Source organism: Typopeltis vanoorti, chromosome 15 (genome assembly GCF_054136105.1).
Source record: "Typopeltis vanoorti isolate ZY-2024b chromosome 15, IOZ_Tvanoo_1.0, whole genome shotgun sequence".
Lineage (NCBI taxonomy): Eukaryota > Metazoa > Arthropoda > Arachnida > Uropygi > Thelyphonidae > Typopeltis > Typopeltis vanoorti.
The window spans coordinates 80,122,781-80,144,523 of record NC_143563.1 but is presented as its reverse complement, the minus strand read 5'-3'; positions in this window follow the sequence as shown (position 1 = coordinate 80,144,523).

Below are 21,743 nucleotides of genomic sequence, written 5' to 3'. Positions count from 1 at the left end.
TTTAACTGAAACCACCTCTGACACTAATCAGGGCTAATGATTTCAAGTTGCTTCTGTTATATGCTATTTGAAGAGGTCTTGAAACAGTTCAAAATTCTGTTGATTTGTGTGAGAAGAATTGGGCCATAACCCAACCAATGTTCAAATAATTAATTAAAGTGACCCATGAACATACTGATTTGGTGACGTATTTCATAGTTACCAGCAACTGATCCACTAGGTCTGTGTCAGCTTTATGTGCTTTTGTAGTTCTGTTTGATTTTATGTCCCACTGCTCCTTTGATTTGTTTATTTCTGACAAATTAATTACAAATCAGTCTCTCATAATAGGCTTTCACTTAATTCAAGGCAAGGCATAATAACTGTATAAAAATATGGATTTTATTTTTGTTCCTAGGTTCAGGCTTTCATGACACCAGAATAAATTTCAGCAGTAGTCAATATTATATTATACAATTTTGCAGAGTAATAATTTCACTAATTGTCATCTTTTACATTTCATTAAATATTCATAGAGAATCAGATTGGTGATTAAAAATCAGAAATGTTACAATGCTCATAATAAATTAACTGAAAGCTTAGCTGTGTGTTTTTTTACTATAATGTGTAATTAGTGAGAAATCTTATTAGGACATATTACTTCTTTTTAAGATCTGTTGGAAACATTGCTTGAAGCATAACTGTAAAAGCCAAGTAAGAAAACTGACCATGTTAATCAGCAGGTGTTTCAGGAAGTAATAATAATATGTTGGCTTATAAAACATGAGAAATTCTTCAACTTACATCATTCCACTATCATGGAATATTGGGTGAAAAAAACCAATTAAAATTTGATATGAAAACTTAAAGATTATGCTCAAGGAGTATAGTGTGTGTGTATGTGTGTTCATTTTAATATAAACTGACTAAAAAACCGTGTAACAAATTGAGATTTATTTGAAAACACAACATGTTTCGTCGGGATTGACTTCATCAGGCGTTAAGAACATAGAAAGCTATTAAAATACACTGAAAAAAACATTGAGGCACTCTAAAGCTATAATATTCGACTGTAAATTACAGTTATTATGAACTTGAGCTATAGTCCGTGTTAAAGTTCTGTTGTTGTACACTTGTGCATGTGGAACCACACGATCTCCAGTATCTGATAGTAGAGCTGAAAGAGTCAGGCAAATTATAGCTGAGATTATTGTTCATATGAAGAGGGTCCAAGGTGATTTCTTTTGACTCGACAATGCAGCATTCTACCTCATCATGGCAAATATGTAGGTTTGAAGTTGTTGTCCAATTTACTTCATGTTGGCAGCTTTCGTTGGTGAATACTTCATGTTGGTGAGGATAGATTTCTCCGTTTGACCATAGTAAGGTTTTCCGCACTCACGTGTGACTTTGTATACACCTGGGAATTGTAGAAGGTTGTGAGATTGTTTGTAGTTGCTGAAACTTGATCTTATTTTTGGAAGTCGAGAAGCACGGTTGTATGTTAAATTTCTTTAAGATTCTACTCAGTTTTTTGGATAGTGTGCTGATATATGGCAAGGAGATATAACCTTTGGAGTCGTCCTGTGTCTCTATGTTGATGGTGGGATAATTGTTTGTTGATACTTTTTAAAGAGTAGCCATTGCTTTTAAAGGTCCATTTCAGATGTTGTAGTTCTTTTTTTAGTTCTTCATCTGACAGTACAGATCTTGCACGATTCGCAAGAGTTGATATAATACCCAACTTTTGTGCTGGATGGTGATGTGAGGACGCATGCAAATATCTGTCCATGTGTGTTGGCTTTCTAAATATAGAGACTTTTATTGATTCAGGCGTCTTGGTGAGTTTGACATCTAGGAAACAGAGGGAACTATTTTCTTCAATCTCCATGGTTAATTTGATATCCTGATGGAGGTTGTTTAAGTGGTTGAGAAACCTGTGAAGATTCTCAATACTGTGCTCCCATATGAGGAATATATCGTCCACATATTTAAGCCAAATTCTTGGTTTTAAACTAAAAGAGGAAATTGCCTTTTGTTCAAAATCCTTGAAAAAAATGTTTGGCTAATCTAGGAGAGAGGGGGCTTCCCATAGCTAATCCTTTGACCTGTTTATAAAGTTTACCCTTGAATTCAAAATAGCCAGAGTTTACACAGTGAGATAGCAGAGAGAACATTTTATTTGAAATCTTGTTCTTTAAAATTTAAAATATGGAGAACTTGTGTCGGAATGTTGGTAAAGAGTGCTATCACGTATATGTATGTGTGTATATATATATATATATATATATATATGAATAAATTTGAAAATTGATATCTTCATGATCTGTTTTGTATATGAAGAAATTTGAAAATTGCTATCTTCATAATCTGTTCTGTACAGATTAAAAAGGTATCAGTTTGTTCTCTGTACTTGTAACTGTAGAGGGGAATAGGCTGTAATAGGGTTAGAGGAGTTAAAATTACCAATACAGTCCTGATAAACAGCAGACACAGAAATATATTAAAAATAATGCAGTAGAAATTAAATCGGCTGTTATTGAGTTAGTGAAAAATTACCAATTGTTATAATTGCTATTTTTAGTGTTGACTCAAGAATTTTATGGATCTCTCAAGGAAACAATCAGCCCAGATGAGGTAAACAGATTAGTGATTTGCACAGGACTGTTATTAAGATTTAAAATAATGTGTAGAGTGAAAGAACTTTTTTAAATAAAAACTCTAACCATTACTAAGTGAAACTATAACCCTCAGTCTAGTATAGTATCTTAGTACCATAAGGGTATGCTAAGGGAAATCCTGTGCTGGAAATCAATTTATTTCATGCCTCCGAGTAAGCAATCAAAGGCATCATCACACTGAAATTCATCTACCACCTAAATAAATATCAGTTGAAAGTACATGGAAAGTAAATTTATTTTGATTCCTGTTAATGTTTATATATATATACACACACACAGTATAATGTTTTACATGTTATATATTTATATCCAACAAGAATAGTTCCAGATTGGGAGTTCTTTCCTTGAGAAAAACCTTATTTCTTGTGATGTGGGGGCCTCCATAGCTCATTCAGTATTGACCATACTTTTTGGTTGGAAAGATCTGGGTTCATATCCTGTATTTTATTTTTTTTTAATATAGCTCCTAACCACAAAAGATTATTTGTAATACAAATCTTTAAAATTACATTTGTGGTGTGGGCATGCTTAGGATTTTGTATTTTTACTTATTTTTTACATAAGCCAGAAACCCTGGTCTAGAGATGGAACTTCTTCAGACCTCCATTAAGCAGGGAGGTAGTAAACACTTGCTCATGAAAGCCATCTCTCACCTAATGACAATCACATTTATGTTGCAGTGGGATTCAAACCCACAGCCTATTAATTTTAAAGCAGATATGCTAACCACTTAGCCAACCAGGCTGGTTTATTAAGCAAATAAGATATATGAATGAAATGTTTACGAAAGTCACTCAACACTGTTACTCCACTGCTTGGTTAATTTTTTTTATATTTTTTTATTTTATATATATATATATATATATATATAGAATAATTTCATTTCATGTTGTATTTAAGCCTGTACTTTAACCTTTCAGTTGCTACTAGATTAATTTAATGTCACTTAATCTAGGCATAGTCAGCCTCTATTGAAAAAAAAAAAATCCTAATTTGATAAAAGTACAGCCATTCCTCAACTTAACATTCTGTTAACATTTTCACTGAATTATACATCACTCTATCATCCCATTCAGTGCAGGCAGAAAGAAAACCAAGAAGGTAACTATGGAAGACATGCTGGGAAAGTTGAATACCCCTCATGCAAGGAAGCAATAGTTTCAAATCTTATTTTAAATTAAAAAAAAATAATGAATACCGATATTCTGATATAAAGTGAAACTCAGTGTAGCCCTGTGAAATTGGTATTAGCATCCATAGCACTAGGCTGCCTGAAGAAAGCTGCTCTGGTTTGAATCTAGGCTCTGACTTTTTTTCTAACCACCCTGTAAACTCAAGGTAAATGACTGTTGAACCCACATGATTTCAAACATATACCTTACAAGTGACCACGAGATGGCTGCACTCTTGTCTGCCTCTTCCGTTTATTTATATAATTAGTAATAGCACTGGGCCAGCTATCACTGATTGGCTACAGTAATAATGTATTCTACTGTACTGTTGGTTTACAATTTTGTGTGAATGGAAATGTCATTGAAAAAATAAAATTTGGGGCAAGTGGCTGGAAGCAGCTCATCACTTTTTTCCACTAGCTCTTGAGTTAATCGATTTCTAGCATTGGAAAGTGTGGGTTTTTCACTCAGAAACTCAATTTTTTTCCATCCTATAAACTAGAAAATCGAGACGAGAACATATTACTTTAGGGTTAGGGACCACAGGATGGCGGCGCTTGTATACCTCTCTTCACCAGATACCACTTAAGATTAATGATAGTCTTATCATTGGCTAACGGTTGAAACTACTCCTCAGTCTCCAAATGTTAGGGCTAAAAAGGCTTCGATTTCTCCCTATGGCAAATAAATAAAAGGAGTTAGATCTTTTCTGTTTTCTTTGGAAACCATATCGCACACAAACACCTATGCCATTATACAGTTATGCTGAAATCACTACTTCGATTAGTAACTACGAGAAGGGAATTGCCGATACGGAGCCATGGAAGGTCTGGGCAAAGAGAATGATATAATCCCGCCTTTCTCAATCTTTTTACCTTGAAAGAATCCTTTAAATAAATAGTTATTTATTTAAATATTTTGCATATATTTATTGCATAATGTATGCAAAATATTGCATGCATATATATATATATATATTGCATAATATGATTATATAATATGTTATGGTTAAAGTGATAAATCCGGTTATTATTAATAATTACTGGTTAAAATGTGAATAATTTACGAGAATTAATCACTTTAACCGGCTAAAGTAAATAATTCTTAGAGGAGTCTGGTAAATGTAATTAAAACATCTTTATAGGTTTTATATAAAGGTTTTCATTCTCAATAGAAATTATAACAGCTTAGGTTAGGTTAGTTTATAATGAAAAAAGTAAGGAAAGTACTTTTGCACTCAATGAAATCATGAACTAAGCTAACCTAACCTTTATCGGTTGGAAATCGTTATAAACTAACCTAACTTTTATTGGTTAGGTTAGTTTATAATGAAAAAAGTAAGGATACTACTCTTTTGCACTCAATGAAATCAGAAAAATAGTAATTATAAATTAACCTAACTAACCTGGATGTCGAACGAGAGTGCAGTCGTAGTTTGTCGTGGGCAGATTAATTGGGATGAAAGATAAACGTTGTTTTGGGCCGAACTTAATGATTGCGGGCAGATAAATGATGATAACAAATAAAAGTTTTGGTCAGATGAATGGGGATATTTGATAAACGTAGTTGCTGTACCTCTTTCCTCATCAATGGAGCAAAACACTGATCAGTTCCTCTCTGATTTATCTATTAACCCCCATTCATCTGCCCACAACAACGTTTATCTTTTATCCCCATTAATCTGCCCAATACAAACTACGATTACACTTTGGGTCGACATGCGACGTTTAGGTTAGGTTATGATTTCTGATTTCATTGAGTGCAAAAGAAGTACTTTTTTTCATTATAAACTAACCTAACCAATAGGGGTTAGGTTAGTTTATAATGATTTCTGATTTCATTGAGTGCAAAAGAAGTACCGTCCTTACTTTTTTCATCATTATAAACTAACCTAAGCTGTTATGATTTCTATTGAGAATGAAAACCTATAAATAAAGATGTTTTTATTACATTTATCAGACTCCTCTAGGAATTATTCACTTTAACCGTTATATATATATATCGCGGAACTCCTGTTGAGTAACCCTGATGTAATCTAATTTATCTTCAGGCATATGAAACATACTGAGAAACACAAGTTGCTTTACAGATCTCAAGCTGTCGTTATCATTATCACCACGTTCCTAAATATTGGAATTACTATGCATGCGTGCATATATATATATATATATATATATATATTGTGTGTGTGTGTGTGTGTGTGTGAAAAGAGAGAGAGAGAGAGAGAGATCACAGTGTATTGAGAACGGTAATCTATCGAGGAAAGTGTAACATGTTTCATACTATTTCAAATGAGCAGATTTCATAAGCGGCTAGTCACATGAATGTTGATATTTACTTCGTTGGCCCAGTTTTCTATATCCTTTCTCCGTACTTACTGTATCTTAAGAAAGAGATCCAGCTTAAATTTGATTGAGTGGTTTAATCTGCTTTCCTTGATAAAGTTAAATGCTTGCATGTTTTTGTCTGTTTTTTCCCCTTATTTTTACGTAATGGTTATTAATCAGTCGAGCACTCTCTTTTCAATAACTTAAAGGTTCTCTTATGCTTAGTTTTACTCAACAAGATTCGCTACCGTGAATCTTAAGTCATAGATTGTCAATGAATCACTGACTACTCTTATTACAAGAGTCATTAGGACCAGATTTCGACCTGCGGTAACTTTAGTTGAATATTATCGATCTATAATTTTATTCCACAGACGTATGCAACAGCACGTGCGAGTGTGTGTATGGGAAATAAATAATATAAATATAATTGGGGGGGGGGGGCGTAAGGCATTGTTGCTTCCTCAGAGAGAATACCTGTACAAGTCACATTATACCGAATTTACCGATTTCGACAAAATTCGGAATATAATTATTTCTTAGTGTTGAAGATCCTTTGGCATTTTCATCACATTTGAAGCAAAATGGAGGATGGTAGTGTTCAGGAAGGGAAGCATGAAGTATTCGTAAAATGCCACAGACAACGCAATAAGTCACATTATTATTTAACCGATTTCGGCTATTTATTCTTCCGTTTTACGGGCTTCATCTAAAAAGTAAGTGATCTTTCATTAAAAAAAATCTCGTATGTAAAAAAAAAAGTGAGCCAAGTAGTGGTGAAGCAGAAGGTTTGCTATTTAAAAGCGACCATTTGGCTAATATTAGTGTTTTTATCATGTTAAGAATGAAATATCCCTCTGAAATTCGAGCGATACTATCACAGTGTGTGTTTGTGTGTGTGGAATGGGCGTTAGGTGGATGATACATTTCAGTCACAATGAAACTATTATATATACAGGTAACCCTTGCTTAACGTGGGATTTGATTAACGCGGCGAAATTAATTGTGGCAATCCCTTGATATACGCAGCAAGAGTTTTGATTAACGCGCCTTTAACCCTACGGAGCTCGCAGCTGATCTGACAGATACATGCAAAATGTTGAATATAAATATTCTTTCACAATTCAGTGTATAACGTGGAGGTGATGAGCAGCTGTGCATTCATATGTTACGAGTGATATTCCGCACTGTTTTTTGCTGTTAGTTTGGGTTAACACATGTTATGTAAAGGTTGTGATATTTGACAATAAATTGTATCTGAGAGATACTTCGATCTCCGATATCAGTATGATTTGGTTTAGTTTTTTTTTTATTCTTTATTCAATAATTTCTAGATTGTAACTGAAAATAAATAAACCATCATGTATTACTAAAATAGAGAGCCAAAGGCTTATTTATCATACATGTCCTCTAGGAGATGTGCTTTACATTATGGAAAATACTAAGGAAAGTGATCTGGAGCTTACTCCACCTTTACTACGAGTTGTCCATAAGGTTGCTTATGCTTGCATCCGCCGAAACGTTTAGTTTCTATATATTCGGCACGAAACTCTTGTAATTTCTATATTCGGTTATGAAATAATGTTGGATTCAATATCCACTTAATTTGTACCATTATGTACTATATTTGCAGTGTTTTTTCTTTGTTTTATTGCATTTTAGCACATACTAGTAATGAATGTATCTCTCAGATATACCGCGACCTACGCTGCAATTTTTACCACCGCGAGGGTTATATTTACCACGCAAAAACATGCAAGCCTCGTGGCGTGATGACGTCATTCCTCCTACGCAGTCTCCTACGAATTATTAATACAGTAATCGATCATGGACGAATTGTAATTTTTACCATTGATTATTAGATTTGAAATACGCGGTATCATCGAGGGATTAATTAACCGCGTATATCGAGGGATACCTGTATTTATTTGCTGCTTGAGCTCGCATATAAAAGTTCGATACATGGGTTCTAGATTAGTATCTTAGGATTATTTAAATTTTAGCCCTTGTGCTATTAGCGTGTTATAGGTTCACAGCCTTTCGTGGGTGGAATGTCCCCCCCCCCCAAAAAAAATAGTTTAAAAAAATATTTTTTTAATATTTATTTTTTGTGTTTTTTTATATTTTTTTATAATTTGTGTTTAAAAATTTAAACACAAATTATATTTAAAAGTATAATTTGTGTGGGTACAAAGTGTTTTCCATCACTGTGTTTTAAGTTGGACAGAAGTATCAGACCATACTGATAGCCCTATTTTCTTAACAAAATAAATTAATAAATATTCTAATTAGCAACACCTTAATGACATGATTCTATTGAATCGTGTACTACTTAGACAATTTTTATATGTTCAGGATATTACTGTTCTTAAAATATCTGACAAGATACTTATTACTACGTATTTTATCATATTACTGCAATTTCGAATGCACAAAAAAAAATTAAATGAAAAATACAAAAACGCTATAGGCTAGTGGTATCCACTATTTTATTTATTTTTTTTTTTTTCACAAGAGCCTTCTTCAATAAATATCCATCCGCCATTAACCGAATATCCTTTAAATAAACACTTCACAATATTCCGACTTCTAGGGTAGGACAAACTTCTTAATAATTCTAAGTGACAACAACGATTTTAATACAGTATTGTAAATAATAATAATAGTAGTAGTCCGCGCGGTTAGCCTAGTGGCTTTGCGCTTCGCAACCATATGCTTGGGGAAGGAATGTCCCAGGTTCGATTCCCGTCGAAGACGTGAGGAACTTGAGGATCTGCCATAGCCAAGTTAGCCGGTCTTGGGCGCAGGCATAGGGTTTTTCATCAGGCCCTGTGAACATACGCTGCTACAGTCAAAAATATATCCCCCAGCGGCAGACTAGGCGATAGGTCGGTTGGGAGTAGTACTAACAAGAAGTCGCATCTAAGTAACACGCGGACGCTGCATAGGAAGCGGGAATAACGTGTAGTGAAAGAAGAAGATTGTAAATAATAATAATAAAGAAGAAGCACAAAAACTGTATCATTTTGAACTTCTTGGAGTCTCAAAATCTGCAACTTGTTCGACACTGCAGTGAGTCCGCAATCTAGAATAAAGATGACTATATGAATATATTCTTGGCGATCGACGTTATGGATACCTCTGCTATAGACGTTTGGTTCACCAAAACATCTTCAACCTATTCCTATTAATAGTAGAAACTAATGGTATGTATCTTGTAAATCTTAAAGATAACCACTAGTGAAAATTACTACTCAAGAGTTTTACATCGAGCTTTTTTTTTTTTGCGGAAAAAAAAAAAAAAAGCTCGATTATTTCGTTCTTCTTCCAGTAAGTCGAGTTTTTCATAAGGCAGCGCGTGTAATGTATACATACATAGAAGATTAAAAATTGCATACGGTTCGTTGTGTAGAAGGTAAAAAGAAAATGAAATGAGGGTAGGACAAGAAATGGTATCATTATTAACAGGGGCGGCCCGTGCATAGGCACTACGGAACTGCAGTACCCCCAATTTTTCTCGATATATAAATATATTTATTAATTTATTTATATTTGCTTGTAATATTCCATTTTACCATCAACAACCCTATACAATTATCTTCTTTTGTATAACAAATAATAAAAATCCATCTTGTAGCACTTAGGAGGGCGAAGGATGTTAGCAGCGCTGTGTTTACCACAGTGTCATATTTAGGGTTGCCATACGTCAGCATTTATGCGGATATGTCCGCATTTTGTTGATGAAAATATCTGTCCGCATACATTTTCGAAAATCCCCCGTTTTGTCTGCATTTCTGTGGGAGCATTTTAGATTTTTTCCCCAGGCGTTTCTCCTGTGTTGACAGGAATGCAGGAGGTTGGTTATATTATAGAACAATTGAATCAATAAGCGAATCGAATTGCGCTTTTAGATATCCGCACACTTTTTTTTTTTTTCACCTTTTCGCTCTTTCTCTGCTGGCGCTGGCCTCGCGTTAATGGCGTTACTGCGTGCTTAGTGCTATGATATGAGAGTGGTGGTGTTTGAAGTGGAAATCAAGACGCATTCTTAGTTTTGTTCGTTCTTAATTGGTATTAATGACCTTACCAAGTAAATAGGATATCAAATTATATTAGAATTAAAACGTGGCATAACGGTTATGTAGGACTACCTAAATTATTACGATATAATTTTATATTATTATTATTACGGGCAACTCCAAGGAGTCCTTAGACTCATCAAGGGAGGCCCTAAACATAATGTCAACAACAACTATTCAACATCCACACAGTATCTATCATACTTTGCCTTGAACTCATTCACAGTCATGGCACCCACAACAGGCTCTGGCAACTTATTCCACTCATTCACCACTCTCCAAGTAAAAAACCTAGTTCTAACACCCTTGCCCAGTTTCCATAGATGGCCCCTAGTCCTCCCACCACCAGCTCTGTCTTGAAAAATATCCTCTTAATTAATCTTATAGAAACCCTTCAGTAATTTGAATGTCTCAATCATATCACCCCTTTTCCGCCTATCAACCAATTTCTGCAACCATCAAATCTTCAACCTGTTCTCATAAGGTTCATTCCAGAGCCTGCTATCATCTTGGTCACTCGTCTCAGGATCCTCTCTACCTCCTCCCCATCAAGAAGTAACCCTGGCGCCCATATCTGGGCACAGTAGTCTAGATGGGGCTTTTATCAAGGCTCGATACAGAGGAACAATGACCTGTTTGTCTCTGCTTTTTAAAGTATTTTTCAGCAACCAAGTGATTTGATGAGCTGATTTAGCCACTTTTGCAATGTACCCCCTAAACTTCAACTCCCTATCCACCAACACTTCCAAATCCCTGGCCTCATCAATCTCCTGGAGTACAGTTCCACCAATGTGGTATACTGCTGCTAATCTTTTCACCCCAAAATGCATAACCTTACTTCTTACTTATATTTTACTATCATCTTATTTATATTTATTTCAGATTATCTGGAGGATGTCTAAAGCTAAAAGAAAGTGCTCCTTCAATGATAATCATAGGGAAGATTTTCAATGTTTTCGCCCTGGACGTGGGATATGGGAGACTAAATATATTGTATGCAGTCCTGGTACTTACGTTTCGGTCACAATGCCAGTGTTGAAAGGTCTTTTCATTAATACAAGCTCAGTGGACCAAGGAAAGAAATAGACTTACCATAGAATCTGTGAAAGGACTTGCTATAGTTAAATTTAATTATAGACATTTTACATGTAAAAATATGTTCGGCTATTTGTGTCGAAACAAAGAACTGCTAAAGAAAATTAGGTCTAGTGAAAAATATGCATGGGCTGCAAAGTAATGTATGTAGTGTGATAAGTCTAATTCTTTTTCATGTAGGCCTACTCTTGTTTCATAAGACTTATGATGACACTTAAAATCTCATATTTTTGTGTGTTCAAATAAGCATACTCATCGTATCTAATTAATGAAAAGCTTACAAAAGTAAAGATTTCAAACATATGTATTTATTTTTGTGTTAGATGTTTGTGTCCAGAACGAGTTGATCAGGGGATGGGGTGTCAGCATTTCAGAATATGGTAACCCTAGTCATATTGCAACGCACGCAAGCATATGCACGTCATAGTGAAATGCGAGCTATTAGCGTAATGCGGCACTGTCCGTCGCGCAGTTCCACCGTTGTTTATATGTTGCATGAATGGGCAGGTGAGTGGAACTATCAGTTCAATGTTGCCAAGTGTAAGGTTTTGAGATTTGGTAAGCAACCCAAGTGTATACACTTGGTGGGGAAACTTTAACAAGACATAGAGGAGATGAGAGATCTAGGTGTGATGGTGGACAAGGACCTGAAATTCAGGAACCACATTGCACAAGTTGTGAAGACCACATCGAATAATGGCAATGATGCGGAGAACCCTGACATGCAGAAATAGGTTATGATTTCATTGTATGAGGCCTCATATGGATTATTGTGCACAGATTTGGTCGCCGGGTTTTTATGGTGACGAGGATATGTTGGAAAGGGTACAGAGAAGATTCACAAAGGTAGTCAGTGGTCTTTGGAATGTGGAGTACGAGGACAGATTGAGGGGATGTAAGTTGCAGAGCCTCCTGAATAGGAGGAAGAGGATGGGGGGGGGGTATGATTGAGACATAAACGTCAGGGATTGTTATCAGGTAGATATGGAAGAAATTTTTCATAGAATTGGAGAGGGAAGTAGAACAAGAGGCCATTGCTGGAAACTGTATAGGGAGGGTGTGAGCAGAGGAGTGAGAAGCAGGTTCTTTGCATGGAGGGTGGTTGGTGAGTGGAATGCATTGCCTGGGTGTGTTGTGGATGTGGACACATTGAATCAGTTTAAGACGAGGTTGGATGAGCATTGTATGCAATAGTGAATACCTCCCACGATGAGTCTCTGACTCCATGGAGGTCGGGTGTTGATAATAATAATAGTAATATGCAGTTTGCGCCAGTAGTAAAGTGTTCGTAGTGCTTATCGTGTTTACTCCATCTCTTTAAATATTTGGACATTGCAATTAAAGGATTTAATTGTAATGTCCAAAAATTGTAAATCCGTTCCTTTAATTTCAATTAAAGGAATGGATTTTATTTTTAAGTAATTTGAATTATACTAAACTGTATAATTTTATCGATAGTAAACAATATTTTTTCATGTTTAATTTTTACGTAATTTTGATATTTTATCCAAACACGTATACACTGTACTTACAATGTGTATGTATATTTCGAAAGTTGCAGCACCCCCACGATTTCAAGCCACGAGCCGCCAGATTTATTACCCATATATCACTTAAACGTAACATGCCTTGACGTTTTTATTGCTGTTAGTCATCAACATTATTTCAAATATGATAATATACTGTATCTCATTGACATGCCTTATATGATCTGGAGTTTTTTTTTTAAGCGTAATATCGCTTTATTTTCAAGCGAATACCAGATGAGTGCTGCGACGATAAAAAGTCATTTTATGTTAGACGGAATCTAAAAAAAAAAATACAATATAAAACATAATAAACAAAATAAAAATATAACATATCTGTTTAACAAAATTTTTCTAGCGAATTAATTATGAAAAATATAAAATGATATATTTTATAAAATGCGAAGTTTCCTCCGTCTTAATCAATTAATAAAATTGATTAAGAATTACTTACATTACTATGAAATAGACTTCGCCAATGTCATCGACGATTTTGCTAACAGAAAAGCAAGAAATATAACATTTTAGAATGTTGAAATAAAGTATTACTTCAAAAATTAACATAACGTTTTAATTTATTTCCCTATACTTCGTTTTGATTTTTTTTTTTTTTTATATTTTTGGTGTGTATTGGGAGGGGGCGGCGAACTCAGGGGCCGCCTCGGGGGGAAAAAGCTCTACTACATCACTGGTCTCACGACCACTTTCAAATCGCTTAAACCACTCGTAGACTTGAGTACGGGATAAGCATTCATCACCGTATGCTTTTTGAAGCATTTGATGCGTTTCGGTAAATCTTTTACCAAGTTTAACACAAAAGTCAATCGCAGCTCTTTGTTTGAAACTCATTTTCCGACCGTTCGTCAAAACACACTGTCACTCTTGGCACTATAACTCGGCCTTCGAATGAAACAAATGTCATAAACAGTTGACACAACACTAATGAAAGTTGCCGCTTTCGACAACAAAAAGATACAACAGGTAGCGGTGATCGAAAAGTTCGGTTTCTTTTTGGACAGAGGTGTACTTTTACTTCAATTTTACACTAAAATGTATGCTCCCCAAGTGATTTAAGTTTGTAACAATTGTCGAGTGAATGGGTTTTGAAGATAAATTATTTCATACATCAGCAGGATGAATAGGTGGGTCCTCTTCCCCCCAAAAAAGCTGAACGCTTTGCAAACATGCACCTATTTTTGTTAAATTCAAATCTTTCTTTCTTAAATAAATACATCAACTAATTTATAAGTTTGCGATAATATACCGTAAGTGAAATTGTTATTATTATAAATAAAGAAATTATTTTGACATAAATATTGTATCAGACTGTAAACGAAATATCTGTTTTGCTATTCAGGATATAATTGTAAAGGAAAAACAAGATATTGCTGATGTAATGTCTTGTGTAATGTCATCTAAGCTTTTAGCCTTTCCCTACAGCTGAGATTATTGTTAAGTTATTTCCAATAGCAGTAAAAGTCGTCATATTTGGAAATTTTTAAGAAAAAAAAAAAAAAACTAAAACTACTGAACTTTCTTTATTGTTGCACACATGTAAACGGTTTTTAAATGATGAAAATATAGAATAGAATTTCTAAACCTTAGAATTTTTATTTATTTATTCGTATGGAGTTTCCTCCCTTTTCTTCCCCGTCCCTATTGGGGCGAGTTGAGCCCCCTCATGGAGGGTTAAGTATTTGTGACTGTAATCTGTGTGTGTGTTCACGTGGCCGGTTGCTTGCTTGCGGGATGAAAACCCTTCTGTCCACGCCCAAGACCGGCTAACTTGGCTATGGCTAAGGAAGATCCTTCAGCTCCTCACATTACCGACGGGAATCGAACCTAGGACACTTCTTCCCCAGGCATATGGTTGCAGAGCGCAAAGCCACTAGGCTAACCCTGCGGACAAACCTTAAAATAATGTCAATAGACAGCTGAACAAATGATTGTAGAGTGCAAAGAAATAATCTGGAATTACAGAAATTGTATGATAAAGTCATCATACAATGGAATATTACAACGTACTCTTCAATCAACTTGATACTCTTAGCTCGAATATTATGTTTCGTGTACTAGCAGATTTTAATTCTTGTAACTGTATTAGATTGACGTTAATATTATATACAGTTGATTTTCTTAAAAATAAATCGTGATCGTTTTGCCTTTTTTTTTTTATCCTTAAGTTCATTATTGAAGACCGAAATTTTCATTTTCTGCAAGTGTAAATCAGGCAACATTGCTTCAAATGGCCGACCAACTCGCTCTTGTTGAAACTTAATTCAAATAAACAAAATGTCCTTTCTTTATTTAGTACAAATCAAACATGAACACAAAGGAATATTTATTAATATGATTGTTATGGGTGTTTGTTGTGGAAGAAAGTTTTAAATTTTTTTAATTAAAAAATACTCGTCTTTTGCATAAAATGTTGTCCATGTATAACGAATTTCTCATTTCTGGGATTTTTAAGAATGCAATCGTATGTCCCTACTGCATATGCAAACATCTTATGTCGGATATAGATCCAACTTAAATATAAAATACAGGGTAGCCATAAAATAACTTTTCCTCTTTGGAGGCATCTGTAGTTAAAACCAATAAACGAAATGAGACCAAATTTTATATTGAGACTTTTGAAGGCATGGGGAGATGATTTCCGCGAAAAAAATATTTAGTACCAAAAATCGCCGATAGGAGAAATTTTGGCGCTGGCAGGGAAGAAAACAAGCGGATAATTACATTAAAGGCAGATAAAATGGAATAATAGCATTTCGACGGTGACTTGCTGTCACTCATTCCAGCTGGATATGTGGCACGTTACAATGATGATAATAAAAATAATAATTAAACTAAAACAACAACTTGCGAGAGACACAGAAATTAATGTAGTGATTGAACTCACAGGAAATAATGTTTTATTCATCAGAATCAGTGTCCCCTGGACCCCATACACGATTTTCAATGTGCTGACCTTTCTTATGTAACGTCTGTTACTGTCTCTTCTTGCACTACTTTCCGTCCTCTGCCAGGTCTACCTCCTAGTGATCCAGTTTCTTCAAACTTCTTAATCATAGCTCTCAGTGTTACAGCTGACATAGGATCTGTACGCAGGTTATGAAGCCTTCTAAATTCCCTAAGGGCCGCTACGGCATTGCACCGTTTAAGGTAAAACAACTTAACAAGTAAAGCATGCTGAGGAAAGGTAGGACGATTATTGAGCACAATTCGTCAGTCATTCGAATAACTGCCTGAACGTTCCCAATCCCTTTTTAAGTGGGATTGGTGGCGCTGCTGTCATGTACGCACAGTAAACTTCGCATAATCCTTTTTACCTGCGTTTACTGCAAATATCTGACCGCTTTCGGCTCCGCCAGCGCCAAAATTTTCCCTATCGGCGACTATTGGTACTAAATCTTTTTGTTCGCGGAAATCATCTCTCTCCATGCCTTCGAAAGTCTCAATATAAAATTTGCTCTCATTTCATTTATTGGTTTTAGCCACAGATGCCTCCAAAGAGGGAAAGTTATTTTATGGCCGCCCCTGTATAAATGAGTTGCATAACACAGAAGCATTTTATTCTTAAGGAAAATAGCAAAAACTTCCAGGTGAGTTGTTTGTTGTTTGAAATGCATAATTGCATATAAACAACTGTGATAGTAGCCACTATTGGTGAGGAAAATTACCTGAAATAACTGGGGGGGGGGGGTATAACATCTTTAATAGATCGCTAGTATACTGTTGAAAAAAAAATGTCCGTCATAGAGAACCAGTTTCTAATCTATGAAAGTTGTCTTCTAGACCTGACCAACTTTTCTCACACCATAATGTCAGTGTAAAAATACAGATTTTGTCCCCCTCCCACTAACAGTATTTTACATTCCTTACATTCCTAATAATGTTCCTTGAACAATAAAGGACATCATCGAGTACATCCTCTAAAACCATCATTGAAGCCAGAATTACTTGAGACTTTTTTTTTTCAACTTGCATGCAGCGAAACTTTGCATTGCGTGAACTGAAAGTATCTTAGACGATATGTAAGCTTACCTAAAAACTTGATGTCAATCGCATCCTCAAATATTAGGATGAATAACAATAACGTTATTCTATTCGAAACCTCATTCAATCGGTTTCTTCAGTAAATTTTTGCCAGCCTGGTTGGCCGAATGGATAACGTATCCGCTCTCTCAGCTGACCATGGGTTCAAATCCATCAGGGGAACAGACGATGCACAAACGTCAGTTCCTGTCATTTCAAAGGTCATACTAAGCCGCCGAGCCTCCGTAGCTCAGTCAGTATAGACGAAGCCCATTGGTCGGAAAGACCTGGATTCGATGCCCGTCCAAGACGTGAGGAACCTTTATCTGGTCTCTTTTGACTAAAGGTGAGTTAACCGGTCTCATACGGAGGTAGGGGATTTTTTTCACCGGAAACGCGGGTTTTTCGTCCTCCCCCCCCGAACAGGAAAACCTTCCCCGTAAACACACGCATTGATAGACATAGGACACATCGGGAGGAACAGGGCCAAAGGGCTTCGTCTATACTGACTGGGCTACGGAGGCTCGGTGGCTTAGTATGACCTTTGAAATGACATCAACTGACGTTTGTGAAACGTCTGTTCCCCTGATGGATTTGAACCCATGGCCAGTTGAGAGAGCGGATACGTTATCCATTCGGCCAACCAGGCTGGCAAAAATTTACTGAAGAAACCGATTGAATGAAGTTTCGAATAGAATAACGTTATTGTTATTCATCCTAATATTTGAGGATGCGATTGACATCAAGTTTTAGGTAAGTTTACATAACTAAGCTTCAATTGATCATTTAAATAAATTTGATTAGCCCAGCTTCATTAACATGACTCTAAGAGGAATAAGTAAAACTCGTCTAGCTTAACTTTTGAAAATTCTGGATATCGGTTTCCAACCTTACTTGTCTATGCCTACCAACAATTTTAAAACTTATCGGAAGGCGAAAGACAACTACCACTGTTTCTAATCTCTGTTGGTAGTATTTGCAGAAATAATACGAGTTCTACAGGTACGGCAGACTTTTCTCAGTTGATAAATAGATAAATCCGGGAACCGGCCGATAAAAATCGAACCTCTGACCAGGGCCGCGCCGTGCAGTTTTGTCGATTGTGCCCCGCACAAGGGCGCTTGAAGATGAGGGGCGCCATTTCACCACGGCAAATAATAATAATAATAATATATATATATATATATATATATATAAATTTTCTTAATCTTGAATTATATCGTACTATATAAATTACACAATTACAAATTATTATGAATTCTTAATAATCTAACAATATTTTTAACTTAATACATCACCAGTTTAGTGGAAATTATAAGTTTAAGATAGACTATGAATTCATTCTTATGCTGTGCTTTGCCCTTTGTGGATGTGTGATTGAAACAGTGACATTGTTCTGCAAATTTGGAAGGTAAGAAACTATAACATAATTGATTTTTTTTCGACAGTAAGCATTTGGCGAGACTTTAAAATAAAAAGGACAGTATTTACCAGCCAAAATAAATTTTGATTTTAATTGAACCTCTAGTTTGCACGAAAAACACAACATTTTAAAAAAATAAATAAATTGTAAATTACTGTTATTTTTGTTGCCACTTAAAAATAATATCATGGAAATTTACCAGGCTCTTTTTGATATTACAGAGGATGAAACCAAAGATATCGATTCTAGAGTTCAGGCAGACAACTTAATTTCTAAGATTTATTTGCTATGTTCATGTTGGTACGAAATCTTAAGTCTCGTAAATGTTGCAAGCAAAATAATGCAGAATCCGACATTTGATATAGGAAAAATTACAGAAAAATCTTGATTATGTACTTAATTCTTTTATAACATAATCGGGATTTTTCTGTAATTTTTCCTATATCAAATGTCGGATTCTGCATTATTTTACTCGCCAAACAGACCAATATTTTGAAAATATTATTAGAACTGCAAAAGAAGTAGCAAACGATCTTAATATTGATCCTATTTTTCCAGACATTCGCAAAAGAGCAAAAACAAAAATGTTTGGTTACGAAGGATCAGATGAGACAACGCATGATCCTAAACAAAATTTTAAAATAAATTTTTTCTTCGCGATTTTAGACACGACAATAACTTCAGTCACGGAAAGTTTCATACTCTTAAAACAACATAGCGAGGACTTTAAAGTTATAAGAGACATTAGCAAATTAAAAAGATTGGAGCGATGAAGATTTAATGAAACATTGTAAAGATTTGCACTTAAAACTGAGCTACAATCGTAATATTGATTTTATATTTATTTGAGGAATTAAAAACTTTGCAATGTTTTATTAAAAAAGAGTCGGCTCCTCAGGATGTTTTAAATTATATATACGAAAATAAATTAACTAACACGTTTCCGAATACTACGATTGCAATGCTTATTTATTTAACATTACCAATATCCGTAGCATCAGGGGAAAGAAGTTTTTCAAAATCGAAACTAATAAAAAATTATTTGCGGTCAACGTTGTCTGGACAGCCTAACGGATTTATCAATTATATCAAGTGAAAATACTATTATGGATTCATTACACATTAAAGATATTATTAAAAATTTTGTGGCGGCTAAAGCAAGACGGATAAATATGTAAAATAAATCTACATTTATCCTAATTGTTATATAGTAAAGCACATCTCCAAATTATCTTTGTTATGTAATAATATTTCTTTTTATATTAAAATAAAATATTCATAAACAAAAATTTCATAAACATTTTTGAAAATTTTATTATTAAAAATTCCTTATTAAGGAATTTTAGTGATTAAAATGTTCTACTATTGTTAAATAAAATTAATTTTTATGTATGCGTATAAACTGTTTTGTATTTTTATCAAAATAAATTTTTCGCAAAACTTTTTCATGGAAACTTATTTTACGGAGGCGCTGAAAACGTTTTGCACAAGGGCGCCTCCTACCCACGACGCGGCACTGCCTCTGACTAATTTATGGTGGGGTATCCTTATGGAAGTGTTACCATGGTGATACACAGGCAACGCAATATTTTATGCTGTTATGTTCTCTATTTCACGTTTCTTAATATTACCAGAGACAAGGAAAAAAATGAAGTTCACGTTAAAATATTAAATCCTATCCTCAGCTTCTTACACACGATGTGCGTTCGTTGAGCTAAAATCAGTACTTTGGACAAGCAAGAGAATTTAGTTATAATTGCCCTGCACCCATTAATGCTATCTCTTATAAACTTTCGTTATTAGCTATGTCCTCCATAGATGAATATAACGCGTATTCATATCCATATCCATACGAATACTGTATATATACATCGCTACGGCACGACGCGCTCTGCGTAGAGTGCCCCCCCCCCCCCTGACCAATGCCGAAGAGCTCTATAGAGCTGCTGTTCTGAATAGCAATTGCATTTCCATTGCAAAATCTATAAATAAACACGCACCACTTTGCAGTGGCGTAGCTAGGGGGGTTGCGGAGGGGGGAGGTACTTTCAACCTTTTTGAACTTTTGCAGTTAATTCTAAAATACAGTCTCGAGAACTCATTTCCAAATATTGTGATACTACTGCGAATTTTCCTCACAATTGCTGTAAGTGTTGCTAGTTGTGAGAGGAGTTTTTTAAATAAAATTTGATTAAGAATTACCTACATTACTATGAAATAGACTTCGCCAATGTCATCGACGATTTTGCTAACAGAAAAGCAAGAAAAATAACATTTTAGAATGTTGAAATTAAAGTTTTACTTCAAAAATAAACATAGTGTTTTAATTTATATCCCCATACGTCGTGTTAACTTTTTGTAGTATTTTTGGTGTGTATTGAGAGGGACTGCAAACTCAGGGACCTCCCCGGGCGGCAACAGCTCTAGCTACGCCACTGCCACTTCGGTCTTAGAAATATCGAGAACTTACAGAATCAGAGTACAAAACAGCAACTTCGTGACGATGCAGTTATTATTGTTGTGTTCGTTTGAAGGTTGCGCCACGCCGTGGATGCTATTTTTGGAAGTCTAACGTGCCACATGAATTGTAAATTCCCGAGTAAACCTATTATCAACATGTGATACTTGCTTATTCTTATTATTAAGGGTTATGTATTATTTTTTTTAATTCAAAATTCATAACTCACAAACCGTCCTGTATGAAGCATTCGTATGAAGTGATTATTATTATTATTATTTGGTTTATTGAAGCGAATCTCTTCTATAAGATTCGAAATTTATGCACATTTCTTATGATTAACCAAACTTTCATTCCTGCGTGGCAATTGCAATTTACTTACTGTGATGTGATTTTCCTACTTTGCAATTGAGATTCTCCATACGACTATTACACATGTTGAAAGGTAATGAGTCAAGCGCTCGGAATCTCGCAACGACTTAGATTTTTTATTATTTATTATTTTTTTTTTTACGTCCATGGCTATGATTACTTTTCCGATATTTCCTTTCTTCCAGCTATTTTATAATGTCATCAATATAATATTTCTGTCATGAAACCATTGGAAATCTAGATCATAAAAATTTTATTGCTCATTTCATTGCTATTAAAGTTTCAGTGAGGACCTCTCTCTCTCTCTCTCTCTCTCTCTCTCTCTCTTCCTTATACGTTTCTAAACCTAGAATCTGTTGTTCCGAAAAATGTTCTCCTGGCATATAATTTTTATTTTATTTAATTAATTTATTTTGTCGAATCGTATTAATTAACTGCAACTTTCGATAGCTATTTATACATTATATATATATATATTTTTTTTTTTTAATCGAAATTTGTCGAATGTTGCGACCCCTATCACGGCAAGAATTAAAAGTATTATTATTATTATTATTATTGGGACGCTGTGTTTCGACGGTGATATCGCTGCT